Source organism: Otolemur garnettii, unplaced genomic scaffold, assembly GCF_000181295.1.
Source record: "Otolemur garnettii isolate 467f Iridium unplaced genomic scaffold, OtoGar3 scaffold00167, whole genome shotgun sequence".
NCBI classification, from domain to species: Eukaryota; Metazoa; Chordata; class Mammalia; order Primates; family Galagidae; genus Otolemur; species Otolemur garnettii.
The window spans coordinates 1,930,737-1,949,018 of record NW_003852562.1 but is presented as its reverse complement, the minus strand read 5'-3'; the positions used below and the strand labels follow the sequence as shown (position 1 = coordinate 1,949,018).

The window sequence follows — 18,282 nt, the reverse complement described above, 5'->3', positions numbered from 1 at the left end:
AAGAAGAAGTAAGGGAGATATAGATTTCCAAATAAAAATCCAAGCTATCGTCAAGAAGGAGGGGAATAAACAACACATGTTCAATACAAGCAATACAAGTATGCGCTATTCCTTTTATTAAGAAAAATATTTAACTTAGATCTTTTCAAACTTAGCGCCACCACTCTTCCCTGTTAACTCCTAACTCACTCTTCTTTTCATAAGTGACATTTGTTAATTTGTCAATTCTCACAAGGATAGAACTGTTCAGTTTTCCAATGCAAATGTACTGCTCGCACACTTTATGATTGCAAGTGATACTTCTCATGAATATGTACAAAGAGAGACAAGGTAAAAATCATGTTTCCTATTAGAATTCAAAGTAAGACTTTAACTGAATGAACTGTCAATATCTCATTCTATCCTTTTTTCTTCAACTGTTAGGTCAGGTCACTTACACAAAATGATTCTATTATATCAAATTGTTGTTTCCAAGTATCATTAGAGAGACAGAAAGAAATTTTTTTTTAAAGAGAGAGAATGATTCTGGGCTATTAGTTTTATCTTGCCTAATACTACTCTGTTTTATGACAATTTGGTATGATAACTCCTGCTAGGTTGAACTTTGGAAATTATTTCAAATGAATTCTTTTTACTTATTCAATATCTGTACCTTTTTCAGTGGCAAAAAGTTTTGAAATGGAATGTGGACTACTAAGCTTTTCTTCACTTACTTGGGTGAGCACAATCTTACTCTGGCCTCATGAAGGTAATTTATTTGTGAAAAAACACTTGTTAAGTGAATTCTCCTAAGAAAAATACATAATTGCCATTCCCTTTTATAAACATCAATTTATGCTAAGATAACACCAAAGCCCATTAAAGTAGGCTCAATTACTTCAACAGTCACATTAAACAACTTAACAAGCCCTTTCCTCTTCATTAATTATAACATAATATGGCTAGTCACCTACTTTCATTAAGTTCTTGTAGAACTATTATGCAATGTATACTTAAGATTATTTTTACAAATAAACATATTGGATACTCGACTTTTACACAGTTTGATCTTTATGGTGAAATAACAACAGCTGTAATGACCAAAAATCTCACTGAAAATCATGACAAATTATCTCACATTCACCAAATTAATTTGAGTAATACTTAGGGCATGGGATTATTACTGTTGTCAACTACACAACACCAGGCCTCTGAGGTAACGTAGTGAACCATCAGTGACTATGAACATAGCCCCTTAGTGCTCCTGGTCTGTCTAGGTTGAATGGTCCATGTAAAGTCCAAAATCCAAGTATGCCCACACAGATGCAGACAAATGTCTCATAAACCAGAGTTGTGGCATATAATGAAACTGAAAAAACTCAAACTCCACTCTCACTCCACTTGATTATCACCTATGTAAATCCTCAGTCTGAGTCTTTTTTTGTTTTGTTTTTGTTTGCTAAGATTTCCATTTTTTATTGAACATGTTATAAAAGAGATTTAGTCAAAAAGACCAAAGCCTATGCCATCATCAGACTCCTCAGATTCTTCTTTCTTTGTTTCCACTTTCTTCTCCTCAGAGGGGCGGCAGCAGCGGAGGGGCAGGACCTCTTGCTGGTGCAGCACCAGCTGCTGGAGCAGGCCCACCAGCCCCTACACTGCAGATGAGGCTCCCAGTGTCCACATTGGCCAGGGCTTTGGCAAACAAGCCAGGCCAAAAAGGTACAAAGTTTACACCAGCTGCTTTAACGAGGGCATTGCTCTCTTCTTCCCTAACACTCACCTCATCATCGTGCAGCATGAGAGCCGAATAGATGCAGGCGAGCTCAGAGACCCAGGCTGTGGGACCGGTGAGCACTGGGATGGAGCTTCTGGAGCTGAGCTAGTTGCTGGGTGAAATGTGGGCCTCAGCCCAGCTAGCCCTTAGCTCCCTCGGAATAACCGAACACCTGAGATTGCTTCGAAAATAATCACACTGCATCATTAACATGAATCCCTTTCGAAATGTTTCCTTTTTAAGGTTTAATTTGCCTGAACTAGTTGAAGATACTTGTTTTCAATTACTCAAAAAAGAATCTCAGTTTCCCACCGCATTGTTCAGTTAGTGAAAACATGTTTAACAGAATCATTTCCCTGGCTAGGGACTCTGCCAGACTTGAAGTGCTACCTCTGTGACTGCTGAGAGCTGCCCTATTGCTGCCCCAGGTCACACCTGTACCAAAAACCCTGCTCTGGAGACCTCTGTTGTACCTTCCAACATTCTCCTTTGTCCGTCTTTATGACTACGGATAGTATCCTAATGAAACACACCTCCAAGGACAAAGAACGACTCCCAAATTACATTACCACCAACCACGCTTGAGTCTTTTCTTCCTTTTAAAAGATATGTGAAGGTCAGGTACGGTCACTCACACCTCTAATCCCAGCACTTGGGAGGCCAAGGAGGATGCATTGCCTGAGCTCAGGAGTTGGAGACCAACCTGAACAAGAGAGAGACCCCAAAAAACAGTGTGCGGTGCAAGCTTGGAGTCCCAGCTACTCGGAAGGCTGAGGTAAGAGATCACTTGAGCCCCAGAGTTTGAGGTTGCTGTGAGCTGTGAACTGTGACACCATGGCACTCTACCAAGAGTGACAAAGTGAGACTCTGTCTCAAAAAAAAATATATAGATAGATAGATAGATACATGAAAACAGGAAATGAGTTTTAGCATCTATTTTTGTCTTGTCTTGAAAGATGTTTGATAAATAACTGAAAATGAAGTAGGCTTTCTATTTTAAAGCTAAGATGAACTGAGACAGAGATTGTCCTTCAACACTATAAAAACATCTTCAAACACACTAATAGTATTTCAAAGAGATGGACCGTAAGAGCATCAGCTGTTACATGTTTTGCTCAGTCTATCTACAGTGCATCAACAAGCTTTTTCTCAAAGTGTGTGGACAATACTTTGAGCTGGGATCTGTAGCCTTACCCTTCAAAAGATGATAACCACAGGTTGTCATGGTAACTCACAGGGTGCCATGTTTAAAAGCATTAAACTCAGGGAAAAAAAAACACAGACATGTTTCAGCCCTAAAAGCTATTCCCTCAAACAAATTGTCTGTTATCCTGCATATTTCTGTCTTCCCAAGTCTTTGCTTTGATTTTTATTTTCATTACAATTCTCAAATAATACAGAACTCCAAAGCAAGTGAAAAATCATTTGAGGTTTTTATTATAGATTTTCTTCATACAGTCTATACTGTATAAACTGAACAAGCACTACTCCTACAACTCCATAAATATTTTTTTCTTTTCTATTGACTTTTTTTACTTCAATTTGTTCCTTTTATCAATAGACACAATTTTTGTTCTCCTCCTCTTTATGTTGGCCCTTTGTCAGTGTTAAGGTAAGGACCTTCTCCCCTGCTTTGAAATTCCAAGGTCTAGATGTAAATCCATTTGCCAATAGTTTGGAGAAATAATGATTTTTCTTCATCTCCTGTAGCACTTATTTTTGTGAGTCAATCATGTAGGATTTAGGACCTTGAATATTCATTTATCTTTTCATTAGCATCTGCTACCCCTCAGCTAGATTATAAACTATTCAAAGTCAGCAAAGTTCCTTTTAACTGTCTTTATATCACCATACATGGGAGCACGATAAATAATTTTATGACATGGAACCCAAACTTAAACATAACAGCACTAAAAAAAGCTTTAGAAATCATCAAATCTGCTCACTTATTTTTACAAATAAGGAAAGTGAAATAAGAGGAATTGAAGTATCTTACCCAATGATATATCCAATGAAAACATAATTTTGAGGTCAGCAACAAGGGTCTCAATCCCTTATTCAGCCAGTTACTGGCAGAATAACAAAACTGAGATTCTTCATTTACAAAACTAAAATGCTGATAGCCATTCCTGGCTTACACACCATGTTAGTTGGTTGTTTTGAGGTTCCAATTCACTAATACTCTGTACTGGAGAGAGTGTGTTCAGCATTATCCAAATATAAGGCATTACTATGAGGAGCTGGTATAAATAAGGCCCATGAGGAAAGATGAATGAAAAAGAGAATTTTTAAAAAATTTATCAGTGATTGTGAGCATTTTTCTTGAATCATTGGCAATATCACACTAGAAAAGTGTCTGTGCTTGGAAGACCAATTGCTGGGAAAATTCTAGTCCATAGGCCCATGGCCTCCAGAAAAGAGGATGGAAATAACCAGCATAAGTCAATGGCTAGTTTAGAAATCTAGATTAGAAAGAGTATAACAGGACAGATTTTCCTTCTCTAAATTTCTTTGTAGTTAAGCTTTCATGGGAAACTACAACAGAATTCATGCATGTATATTCCACAAAGACCCTTGTGCTCTATCATTGCATTTGTGTCTACAGTAGAAGCAATGGAAGAAAATAATCAAAGGGAGACAACACAGATAATTAGAGAAGGACTTACAAAACATGTGGTGATTACATTGATTTGTGTGTGTGTGTGATTTAAATTCCTGATATATTTACTAATGTACTAAGAAAGGTAACTAATAATAACTTATAGTTGTTCAAACACGTCACAGTTTCCAAAGTTTGTATCTTCTTAGTAACTATCCTCCGCAAGTCTCAGAGGTTGGAAGAACTGGTGTTCTCATTTCTATTCATTGACAAGGCCTGGAGTGGGTAAGGAGATTGAATATTAGGGAGTTCTAACCCCAAATTGGGGCTAGCAACTTCAGAAAAAGACTAAGGAGTCTGCTTTTCTACTCTTGTGGGCACACATTAAGTTATACAACGGCTGCTTTGTGAAGAACAAGCAAATGTGAGAAAAGGACATAAAACAGCTATTCATAACCAGTCAATAGGTGTGAGAAAGAAGGATTTTTTTGGCTTAAAATAATATTTAAATCAATAGAAAAACATTATATGTGTCTCCTCCCCAAAAGATGATACCTAATTAATTAGAGCTTCTACAAAGAAGACTATGTTAAAAGACAAATGATTTTGTATCATTGTGCAATCTAGACCCAATTGTCACAGGGGCCATTTAAATACTAATTTTATCAGGTGAGTGATAGCAGTCAGTGATCATTGATCTCCAACACCAGAGCAAAGTTAAGAAGAACAGTTACCTTTGTAGCAAGTTACCAATTATTAGAATAATCATTCTAATAGTAATGGAGAATAATGATTTAACAGTTGTACCAATGCTAATAATCAACAACAACAGATTGAAAAAGCAATTAATGAATGATTTTTCAGAGATTGCTAAAAATATGACTTAATATATGGGTTTTAGAAATTGAAATCCAATTAGGAAAGTGGGAATGACAAACATTGGTACTATCTTGCACATGGCTCAGGAGATTCCCAAAGATCAACCATATCCCATCATTTGCTGAGCACTGATTAATAAAGTCAACCCCTGGGAGATCAAGGTGGGAGAATTACTTGAGTTCAGGAGTTCGAGAACAGCCTGAGCAACAGTGAGACCCCATCTCTACTAAAAATAGAAGTATTGGCCAGGCATTATAGCAGGTGCCTGTAGTCCCAACCACTTGAAAGGCCAAGGCAAGAAGATTGCTTGAGCGCAGGTATTTGAGATTGCTGTGGGGTAGACTGACACCAGGCACAATAGCCTGGGCAACAGAGTGAGACTTTGTCTCAAAAATAAATAAATAAATAAAAATGACAGAGTAAAACAAAAATGAACAGATTCTGACACTACTAGAAGTCAGTTCCTAAAATTATTGTCTTTAAGATGAAAAAAACAAGTTAAATGAAAAGTCCTGAGCTTGGATTTTATAAAAGAGGCATCAAAAAATCTAGAGCTTGATGATCCTGTAATCAACTTCCCACTAAAGGTGCTCCCTGGTGAGCCACATCAAAGTGGCTCCTTTGGAGGGATCCTGTAACCTGTAACCATGAACTTCATGTGCAGAAGGACGCATACACGTAGCACACACTGTATGCATGAGACTCTGAGAACAGCACATCTGTAAATAAAAATTCAGACTCCCATACGTGCTTTTCCCTTCTTTCTCTTTCATAAAATTCATGGTGAGGGATAAAATTGATATATATATATATTTTTTTTCTTTTTTTTTTGCATCAGCACCACAATTATACAGTGGTGGCAATTTTCAGATTGAATGAGCATATTGTAAAATCAGAATACATGATTAAGACTAAGTAAGGTCATGATTTTCATTTATTAAGCATATATTAGGTTTCTATAGTGCTAAAGTATATTGCCTATATTCTCTTCTTTAATCCTTCAAACTATTAAGTTCTATATGATCACTTCCATCTTATGAAAAAGAAACCAAAGCTTAAAGTAGTTAAATTACTTGCAGACTTGAGATTTGAACCAGGTCTCGTCTGCTTATGAAGTCTATAGTTTGTCTTAATGGCCAGCCTGTGCTGTCCCCCCCACCCCCAGTAGGAAGCAGAGAGGCAAGCAATGAGTGTCTTCACAATTCTAAAAGCTGAGGATGTTCAAGCCATTAGTAGGGAAGGGAAGACATTCCTTATTCCTTCTCATCTGTAAATGACCTTCAAATAAAAGAAATGAGGGTTCACTCCATGGCTCCCAGGCTTTGTTCTTGCCAGCATCAATAGAGGGTTTTTTTCCATGGGATATTTCATGTAGTGGACAGAAAGTCTGAGACTCAGTTGGGTTTCCTGGGTTGGCATGACAGGCTCAGAGTTTGGATCTGGAAAAGGAGTTTTAATCAGGTCTAAACAGTTTCATCAGGGGTCAGACACTCTGGATCTATCCATACTTCTTGAGGCTATATTTCTCCTCAAAAGTTTGACCCATATAGCTTACAGCGTAATTGAACTCTACACATGCGTGTCTCAAAGGAATTTCAACTACATTACCTCTCAAATCAATTCCATGATTGTGCCCATAAGGGCAGATTCTCTTCCAGTGCTCCCAACTCAATGAACAGCACCACATCCTGCCACCTGCTCAGGCCAGAGGCCCAGCAGTCACCCTGGATGACTGGTTTTTCCTCACTCCTATATTGAGTCCATCAGAACCATTCTTCCTCTTCTTTCTTTGCATCACAACCGTCCTGCTCCAATCACTCATCAGCTCTCATGTAGCATCTAGGCTGCTCACAGTTCTACCTGCATATATTCTCAAAGCCAAATAGGGTCATGTGATACTTCAGCTTAAAGTCCTTCCTTTGCTGTTTATTGCTCTGTGAACCTGCCTGACTGCTTCATGAGGCCTAAAATGTTGTGCCTGTTCCCTGGGTTCCCCCACCATGTACGCACACCCACCAGCCTCACCTGCCCTGTGGGCCACTGTGGTCTCTCCATCTGCCTCCTACTTCTAAAAGTTCTTCCATCTCTATCTCAGGGATTGCACAGTCTGGGTTTTTGGTTTGTTTGTTTGTTTGTTTTTTCCCTACCAAGAAAAACCTCTTCCTCCTCTGCCTCATTAACACCTATTTTACAGATCTCACCCCAAACCTTTTCTGACTTCTCTAACTAAATCAAACCCCCTATACAGGTTTTCTTAACACTGTAGCTCCAGTTGAATTAGATACGGGCATACCTTCAAGATATTGTTGGTTCAGTTCTAGAACACTATAGTAAAGCAAATATTGCATAAAGTGAGTCAAATAAAAAATTTTTTTGGTTTCCCAATACATACAAAAGTTGTGTTTGAACTACTGTAGTCTATCAGTATGCAATAGTATGATGTCTAAAAAAAATGCATGTACCTTAATTTAAAAATACTTTATAGCTTAAAAAAAAAGTGGTAACAATCATCTGAGCCTACAGCAATTCTTTTGTTGGTGGGGAATCTTGCCTCAACATTAATGGCCACTGAAAGTTGGAATGGTTCTGGCAATTTCTTAAAATAACACAACAATTAAGTTTGCTGCATTTGACTCTTCCTTTCATGATAGATCCAGGATTTCTCAGTAGCATGCGGTGCTGTTTGATAGCATGTTATCTACAGTAGAACTTCATTCAAAATTGGAATCCATCCTCTCAAAACCTACAGCTACTTCATCAACTAAGTTTATGTAAAATTCTAAGTCCTTGGTTTGTCGTTTTGATAACATCCGTGGCATCTTCTCCAGGAGTAGACTCCACCTTAAGAAACCATGTTCTTTGATCTCCCATAAGAAGCAATGCTTCATCCATTCTCAGGCTCCATTTCTACTTCTAGTTCTCTTATTTCCACCACATCTGTAGTTATTTCCTCTGCTAAGGTCTTGAAACTCTCAAAGCCATTCATGAAGGTTAGAATCAGCTTTTTCAAACTCCTACTAATGTTGATATTTCGACTTCATTCTGTGAATTATGAATGTTCTTAATGGTACCTAGAATGATGAATTTTTCCAACAGGTTTTCAATTTACTTTGCCCCGATCTATTAGAACAATCACTATCTATGGCAGCTATAGCCTTACAAAATGTATTTCTTAAGTAACAAGACTTGAAAGTCAAAATTATTCCTTGATCCATGGCTAAAGAATGGAAGTTTTGCTGTCAGACATGAAAAATATATTCATCTCCCTGTACCTCTCCATCAGAGCTGTTGGGTGACAAGGTGCATTGTCAGTGAGCAGTATTTTGAAAGAATCTTTTTTTCTGAGCAGTAAGTCTTAACAGTGGCCTTAAAAATATTCAGTAAATCATGCTGCAAACAGATGCTCTGTCACCTAGGCTTTCTTACTTTATTTTTAGAAGACAGCCAGAGCAGACTGAGCATAATTCTTAAGGGTCCTAGAATTTTTAGAAAGATAAATGAGCGTTGGTTTCAACTTCAAGTCACCAGGTGTATTAGTTTGTAACAAGAGTGTCAGCCAATCTTTTGAGGCTTTGAAGCCAGGAATTGACTTCTCTAACTATAAAAGTCCTAGGTGGCATCTTCTTTCAATAGAAGGCTCTTTTGTGTACATTAAAAATCTGTTGTTTAGTGCAGCTACCTTCATCAGTTACCTTGGCTGGATCTGGATAATTTGCTCCCGCTTCTCCGTCAGCACTCCACTTGCTGCTTCACTTCACACTTTTATGTTATAAAGATTACTTCTTTCCCTAAGCCTCATGAACCAACTTCTGCTAGCTTCAGACTTTTTCTTCTACAGTTTCCTCATCTCCTTAAAGCTTCATAGAATTATATCTATACCCTGGAATATTGTGGCTGGTTTGATTTTATATCCAGAAGACTAAAACTTTTTCCATATCACCAGTAAGGCCATTTTAAGTTTTTTTATTACTCACTGGTGTAGCATATTTTATTTCCTTCAAGAATTTTTTCTTTCCACTCGCAACTTGCTTAATTGATGCAAACATTTAAGCTACTGACCTATCTCAGCTTTTGACATTTCTTCCTCACTGAACTTAGTCTCGTTTTTGACTTACAAGACATGTAACTCTTCCTTTCACTTGAACACCTAGAAGCCATTGTAATTTCATATGAAAGCTATAAATTAGTTTCATAATAGGGTTGTGTACATTGGATACTTTTTCTTCCATTCTTGTGATACTTTGCTAAGAGCATTTTCCAGCTCCATTCATGTAAACATGAAAGAGGTAAAGTCTCCATCTTTCTTTATGGCTGCATAGTATTCCATGGTGTACATATACCACAGTTTATTGATCCATTCGTGGATTGATGGGCATTTGGGTTTCTTCCATGACCTGGCAATTATGAATTGGGCTGCAATAAACATTCTGATACAAATATCTTTGTTGTAAAGTAGTTTTTGGTCTTCTGGATATATACCTAATAAAGGAATTCCAGGATCAAATGGTAGGTCTATTTTTAGTTCTCTAAGTGTTCTCCAGATGTCTTTCCAAAAGGAATATATTAATTTGCATTCCCACCAGCAGTGTAGAAGTGTTCCCTTTCTCTACATCCATGCCAGCATCTCTGGTTTGGGGATTTTGTGATATGGGCTAATCTTACTGGAATTAGGTAAGATATCTCAAAATAATTTTGATTTGCATTTCTCTGATGATTAACGATGGTGAGCATTTTTTCATATGTCTGAAGGCCATGCACCTATCTTCTTTAGAGAAATTTCTCTTCAAGTCCCTTGCCCACCCAGAGATGGGATCACTCATTCTCTTCTTGCTAATACATTTGAGTTCTCTATGGATTCTGGATATTAAACCTTTGTCGGAGACATAACCTGCAAATATCTTCTCCCATGCTGAGGGCTGTCTGCTTGCGTTACTTACTGTGTTCTTGGCTGTGCAGAAGCTCTTTAGTTTGATCAAGTCCCAGTAGTGTATTTTTGCTGTTAGAAGCAAGTCTTGACTCAAGTCTTTCTTTAACATCCATCCTTGCAACAAGATTAGATGTCCCTTGATCATGCTATTTAAGACTGCAATCGATTCTTACCCCACCCACCTGCATTCACCGAGACCCACATCCAACTCCATTTTTTTGATTTATCAGTCTTATAACATGCTAGGAATTCTTATTTATCATTGTTCTATGTTTTCTTAGTTTCCATATATGTCTATTTGACATCCATTCATCACAGGTCCAATTGTACTAACCATATTTTCATATTTTCTGTATTCTTGATACAGAATGTACCAACATCCTTGTGTCATTTGTGGCCTCACTGATTAAAAAGAGACTGTGTCTAAAAAGGATGAGTGATTTTTAGGGATAGCAAAAGGATCTCCAAATCATGCCTTCACACGCAAACTAGTCTATCTACATCCCCAATAATCTCCTTTGCCAAACTCTCATACATCATCAGAAATATGCCCCTTCCCTAAACCAAAAAAACAGATAGGTACCTTAAAAGTAAAAGACCATTTCCTCCAAATCCCAGTAGAATTATTCAAACTAGCATATATGAAAGAAATCCTAAATGCATACTATGGCTTGGCTTTCTCCCAGAAGCCGCAATAAAGGATGTGGCCTAGTCCTTCCCTTCACTCTTTTCTGCCTCTTGGTCAACACAGGTGCTTCCCAGTGCTGCCCTTCATAGTGTGGCATGCATCCTCCTCTCAGAAAATGTACGTAATAAATTCTTCTTTCAAGGGTATTAGCCTATGTCATCACTCAGTCTCTGCCATAAATTAAAATACCATAAAATCTCTCAGGAACAAATAAGACGATCATGTTATTATTTATTGCCTGATGTCTCTCCCACCCCCACCATCAATGGAAAGTCAGCTTCATCAAAGCAGGGACCTATATCTATTTTGTTCCCTGTTTACAGATGCCTAGAGCAGTGCCTATAGAATTTCAATAAATACATGTTGAATGAATGAAAGAATAATTGCTCCTGGTCCAATTTTAATTTGCACTTTTCTTAAGTTGTGCTGGTCTCTAGACCTTCCAGGGTAGACCCTCAATATCTGGGGCTATCAAAGGTTCCTGTTCTCAGTGGCAAGGACTCTTCTTTCTAGCACCTTTTGAGGGATTTCCCCAACCACAGAGTATATGAATCATGGCCACCATCAGAGTCTTACTCAGTCCCTTACATTGAGTGCCTGTAGGCAAGTAAATTGATTATTATGAAAGGCATCTAGCACCATCTTCCTGCATGTGCAAGTGTGGGGAAGACAAATACACACCTCTAATGCCTTCAGTATGAATTACATCAACACCCAACTCTTAGATAACTCCCCAAGGTCTTTTTTTAATTAAATCATAAACACATAGATCATGTGTACATTAATACATTTATGGGATATGATGTGCTGATTTCATATAGAATTATGAATGCTTACATCACACTGGTTAATATATACCTCATCTTGGTTACTTAGTTATTGTGTTAAGACATTTATACTCTATACTAATAAATCCAACATGTACCCTTGCATTATGCAAGGTCTTAATGAGCATTATGAGTTCATGGTCCACCTTGTCATTGCCAAACAGGATTGCAATTTTTCTGTCTTAATTGCTCTTCCCAGTTATTCTTCTTTATAAGGCAAAGTTCAGTGCTTAATCTTTACCTTTGAGGGCTGTGGACACATGTCAGGTTCTGCAACATTCATTGTTCAGATTACACTGATTCAGCTCCTATTTAAAGTTACTATAGCCTTAAAAATATGCTTGAGGTACAACTGTTTCAAGCTCACTTTATTCTCACTTCCATAATGTAGTGTTGGAACTCTCACATTCTGTCTTCGAATACAGGGAGATTTTGCTCTGATAATTATAACCAGGATTATTGGGCATGGCATATCTTGCCTTATCTAATTTTACAAATGAGGACAAGATGGCCCAGAGCAAGGAAATCATTTACCCTGGGCTACACAGGCAGTAAATAGTAGTTCAAACCGAGGTAGTTTGTCTGCCCTTAGCCATTTACCCACATTGACTCTGTGGGTTATTACTGAACTTGATAATCTAATCCTTATTGACTGAAATCCATTATTTTTCCTGATTGTATCTTTCACAAACACTTTACATTTATGACACATGCTAAATTCTCTTGAGCCATATATTTTTATAAGCGAGTACAGTCATTCTTTCAATGCATCAGAAAACAGATGTGTACAGAGGCTACAGCAACTCCAAGGAGGCAGGCGGCAAGTGCAGGATTAAAACTCACAGCCTCAATAGCCCAGTATTTTTATCAGTCCTTTGAGACTTCACACATTCCACTTGATTTTTTTAACTTCCTGAGGTATTTCGGATCTGAGGGCAAAAATTAAGTTTCACTCCTAGATAAAGGTAGCAGTGTAGATGGGAAATTACTTTATAGACATTTTAGTACAGATAGCAGCCGGCATGTTTGAGGATTCTAAGTTCTTTCCCTTAGCATGCAGAAATGGCATCAGCTGCCGAAATCATTTTCTAATAAACCAGGTCTTCATTACGTCCCAATTGCCCAAAGTGTGTTCGCCTTGTGAGACACAGATTGTTAGAAGCAGTTCAGTCTTGAGCCACTTTAGTTAGCATAGATTTCTCCCTCCTTATTCGTTTGCAGTCCTACTTTCTGGCATCTCTCTCTGTTTGTTTTTGTTTTTTTTTTTTTTTTCCAATGTATTTGAAAAAGCTTTCATTCCCTGTAATCCCTTTGATTCTTTTTAGCTCAGTCAGCAATTTTACTAACCTTAACGCTTTCTTCTGGGTGCCAACAGGCTGTTGTTTGCCCTTCACAGTTTATTGGCAGTGTGTTTTTGGACAAGCCATCTTGAACTCTAATGGAATGTTTCTTGTTTTAAAATTTCTTTCTCAGATCACTAGACTGCTGGATCTCCACAACTGCCCTGTTCATTAATGTTCTACCTATGACCACACTGTAATGTAAAATGGCTAAAGATTCAAAATATGTCAATCAGTAGGTGTGGACCTAAATTAATTAAAATAAAATATTTTGAGAAAATAGGAACGTGGAGAAAAACATTCTGCCACCAAAACTTCCCTTCCCCTGCAGGGCAATGAAAGCATCTCAGTCTACTAACAACTTATGGAGAACGCATTTCACCTTTTGCTCCAATGAACTTCCTCAGTGCACATGAATAAAAAATTATCAAAAAGTCAGAAAACAAAAAGATGATATAACATCTGATTTAGGCAACAGAAAGAAAAATCATTTTCTAGTTGTGTTTCAAATTGGATGTAATGATGAACAATCATATTTTCAAAATTGATGGTCATTAATAGAAAAGGTTTTATTTATTTTCAGGTATATGTTGAAGTTAATCATTTATTTTTTGAGCTAATTATGATTCACCCCAGATTTAACATCCTGTTTCAAAGATAACTGAACACATGCCTTCATAACTTGATGCCATCTCTTTCATTCAGCTTAAATACACTTTACTGTCTTCCAGGACAGTTTGCATGATAATTAAGGAATGAGGGACTAAAAAAATGGAAGAATCAGACTCTGTCATTTTGGTTTAGATGTTTACTCCTTCCTTATGTCAATAATAAGTATTTGGGTACACTGTACATGTTGCTGGTAATCCAGAATCAGGCTGCAGAGAAATGATCCTAGAAAATTAGTCTTCCCTGTTGGTTTGATGTATTTATTTAATCAACTTTCTGTACATAAAACAGTATGTTTCATCCCGTGGCGGGTGTAAACATTGCTGAGCCATAGATAGAGGAATCTTTTAGAGCTAAGTCAGATCTTGTTCCTTCTCTACTCAAACACTGCAGTGGTTTTGAATTTCATTAAAGGGCAAAAATCAAAGATGAAGAAACTGAGGTTTATAGAAAATTGATCTTGGAAACAAGGTCAAAGTTAAAAATCAAAATGCTATGGTTCTAGCACGGTTCCCTTATTCTACATGTCCCGCCCTCCCTCTCCCCAGACCTGCTGGGCTTGTCTTCCTCTTAGACTTCAACCTCTACTATCTCAATCAGCCTCCCTATCCTTGTCTGATAAATGCCAGGCAAGTTCCTGCCTTAGCACCTTGATATTTCTTTCTTGTCTTTGCTTAGAATGATCTTTTCCCAGATTTCTCATGGCTCAGTCTCTTATTCTCTCTCTCCCTGCCAAATGTCAGGAAGATTTTCCCTGAATGCCCAATATAAAACAGAATTCCCCATCCCAGAAGCTCCCGATCTGCTTTATCCTACTTTGTCTCACCAGCTCTTATAGCACCTATTTGGCACCTGCCACTATCCACTGGAAGGAGGCTCAGTGGGAACTGGACCACTGGGTTTGCCTTTGCACTCCCAGAACCACAAACAGGGCCAGTCATAAAATAGGTGCAGGGAAATATTTGCCAAATGTTTGAATGAAGGTGGCCTCCCCTCCCCATCCCAACCAACTCAAATAAATTATGAAGACAAAATACAGGAAAGTAAAACAGACATTGAACCAAGTGACGTGGAGTGATGGAGACAAGTGTTGAGCACGGGCTCAGTATGAAACTAGCTAAAGACAGAAATTGAAATGCTGAAAGAGTTCCCAAGTGTCAGTGGCTTGGCTCATTAGATTCTTGCCTGGAAAAATGGGGTCAGGAGAGGAGGCCAGATGTACAAGGCATTTAAAAATCCCTCCCCCGCCCAATGATTGATAGTCAAGATGTTTTCAGCAGTACTCACTGCTGTCGGAGGTGCCCATAATTCCAAGCATGTTAGACATTTGTGCTGGGAAATCCAGAAGGGCCTGAATAGATTTATGCCAATCAGAAGACATCCATTTTTAAGATATTAGAACTGAAGCAGACTTTCCCAGGCATGCTGCTGAGACAAATCTTCCAAATGGCCTTTATAGAACCCTAAAAAGTCAAAGTCTTGAAAAGACAAGGATTCAGACAGCTCTCTGGTGCTCAGGCTCCCAGAGTTAAAGGGACAGCCAGAAATGCCACTAGCCCACTCTGCTGCTGTGAAATCAGAAGGCATCTCCTCCACCTAGGAAGATTCTGTGTCCCTTGTCCAGTCACACCTATCCTTAGAGCAATTATTTGTTGTTGCTTTAGGAATAGCAGGGATGTTTCAGGACAAAATGAGTTTGCTGCTGACACTGGTGATCTCCGTCCCAGGAGCTACTCACAGCCTTTCCAGCTCCAGGTTCTGAGTTTTCCAGCTGAATAAAGGACTCAGGAAGGAAAAGTTTCTTCCCTCCCCGGTCCTTCTACACTCTCAGATGACCCACAGGTGGTGTCTGGGATCTTCACTTCCACTTCAAGCTGGCCTCAAGGTACTTCCCTATCTATGGAGAAGTCTCTGTGCAAACCAGCTGCCACGAGCATCATGGTTAGAAGTGCCATTGTGAAGTGAGACAGTTCATGTCATTGAGTGAATTTCCTAATTGCCATCAGCCTCAGTTTCGTCATCTTTAAAATGGAGATTATAAGAGTGATTATCTCAGAAGATTGCTTAAAGTTTAATTTATAAAATGTAGTTAGATAGTACAGAAGATGATACAAATTATTAATATTGTCTCTTTATGATTATTATTAGCATTTGTATATTTGACCTTAATTCATACTCAGTGTCAAAATCCAAAAAGTCCAAGATCTTTGCTCTGAAAATGGTCATTCCTCACCAACAAATACATGATTATATGTCAAGTATAACTGATGTAGGCTTACAGTATAATTGACTTCATAACATTTTACATATCTTTCAGTCTCAGCGTATGCTTTTTTTATGTTACTATAGATACATGTGTATCAACTTCCTTTTGATTTAGTATTTGCTTAGTGTATCTTCCCCCACTTTTTCCCAAGTTTTCTGAGCCCATTTTTTATATATATATAATTATGTCTTTAAATAAATGTACCCTAGATTTTTGAAAACCAGGCTGAAAATCTCTACTTTTAATTGTAAATTTAAGCCATCTGTGCTCATTTTATTTAAAAATTGTGATTGGGATTTATTTCTACCACCTTATTTAGGGTTTGCAACTTACTGCTTTTTTCCTTTCTGTCCTTTTTTTCCTGTCTTCTATCAATCACTGAATTTTCCTTAATCATTTTTTTTTTTACCCTTTACTGACTAGGAAATTACATAATCTATTATTACATGTTACCTTTAAATTTTCAGTTTGCATACTTGACCTAACAAAGTCTAAATTTGATCAATGCCTCTGTCTTCCTTCAGAATACACCTTTTCCTATCACCTTGCATGCTGTTTCTGTCTGTATTTTAATCACCTTTCTTGTTTGTCCCTCAAATCATCTTCATAAGTAATCATTTTATACAGTCAGTGCTTATTTATATTTACCCGTCTTTGGCTCAGACTATTTGTCTAGTGATCCTTCCTCTGGATTCCAGTTTTTACTTTATGAATTCTTCAAGATCTTCTTTGATCTTATGGCATTAAAACACAAGTTCTTTGTTGCTGAGACCAGCTAAGCATTTTAAAAAATGTTATGTCACATTCTGCATTTCAAGGTATTTATAACCAGAGTCTATTTTGATATGATTTGAAGGCAGCATTCATATCTGAGTGTGTATTAGTTGGCACACTGTTGTCCAGGTGTCAGAGATGTAAAAACAGAAGGGAAACAGTTAGCCCTCAAGGAGCTTAGGCTCTAACAAAGATAGTTATGAATCAAATATATGCAACAAAACCATTTCAGTGTTGTGTATGCTATAAGTATCAGATCTCACACTAGATAAAGTTCCTTAAAGATGTCTTCATTCTTTCATGTGGGCATGTAGTGGCTTATATATTGGTTTCATATTAGTACTGAGTATTACATGAAAGATAAAACACAATTATAGTCTAGCGAGGAGGAGGGGAGAGGAGAGAGAGAGGAAGTGAGAAGGTAATTGGTGGGATCTCACATAATGTGCACAATGTGAGGGTGTTCAGCACGCCCACTGGGTGAAGAGTTCAACTACATCTTGAACTTTAGGTTAGAATTGAAAACAATATAACCTAAAGATTCGTGCCCTCATATTAATCTGAAATAAAAGAATCACAGAGCCATAAAAAAAAGAATGTCTTAATTATTTCCCATGTCCAGAATCTAGGGCAATGCTCGGGTGTGCACTAAACATCTGTCACTTGAATGTCTCCACACACACAGAAGTCAACAAATATTTTTACCGTTGATCATTTCTACTTTCTAATTCCTGAAATGTAAGATTAGAAAAAGACCCCTTTTTCTAACTAGAAATAAAATTCCTATAAATATTTTATTTGAAAGACGTTTAATGCTTACTGTGGCGATAATAATAGAGAACAGTTGAATACTTACTTTCTACCAGGCATTGTTTCCAGAGCTCTGCAAGCACTAACTTATCTGAGCCTCACAATAACCCTGTAAGATGGTGACTTTTGTGGCTAGGAGATTATAAGTGTGTCCATAAAGTTTGTGTGCAATTAAAAATGGAAAACATTTTTGTATATTTGAAGCTGTGTTAGAAACTAATTTGCATTAGTCTGACTAAAGCTTCTGTTATTTGCTGCTATGTATATATCCATTTTGCAAACTATGGTTTCAGGGTAATCTTCAACTACACATTGTTCTTTGTTTATACAACCATATAATATGTTTGCAGAATTTAACACAATTATAAACTGACCACTGTCTCACTGATTTATCTATTACCATTAGTCTAGAAGGCGCATGTCATTTCCAGTGACTATCAACCATGCTGATTTTACTGTCAAGGTATTGTTCTTGAAGTCTGTAGCTAGAACACACCACCCTGTGACCTCTTAGCCGTGGTATCTTTCCCAAGCCACTTTCCAGCTAGAAATGGCACAACCTAACCACTATAATTAGCATCCCCAAGTGCTTATAAATAATCCACTTAATAATAATTTACAATTCTTGGACTTAGCCAGCAACCAAAATTTAGTATATTGCTCAGTAGAATTTGCTTTCAAAAAGCTGGGCCAATACCAGTGCAATACGTTTTCCTATCACCTTTGCTATTCTCCATGAACTCTCAA

At 37.6% G+C, this 18,282-nt stretch overlaps 1 pseudogene; it reads right to left on the bottom strand.

Annotated features, from left to right (window-relative positions):
* Positions 1 to 1,479: 1,479 nt before the first annotated feature.
* The window catches only part of LOC100954866, a 144,130-nt pseudogene continuing 127,327 nt past the window's right edge, over positions 1,480 to 18,282 (bottom strand).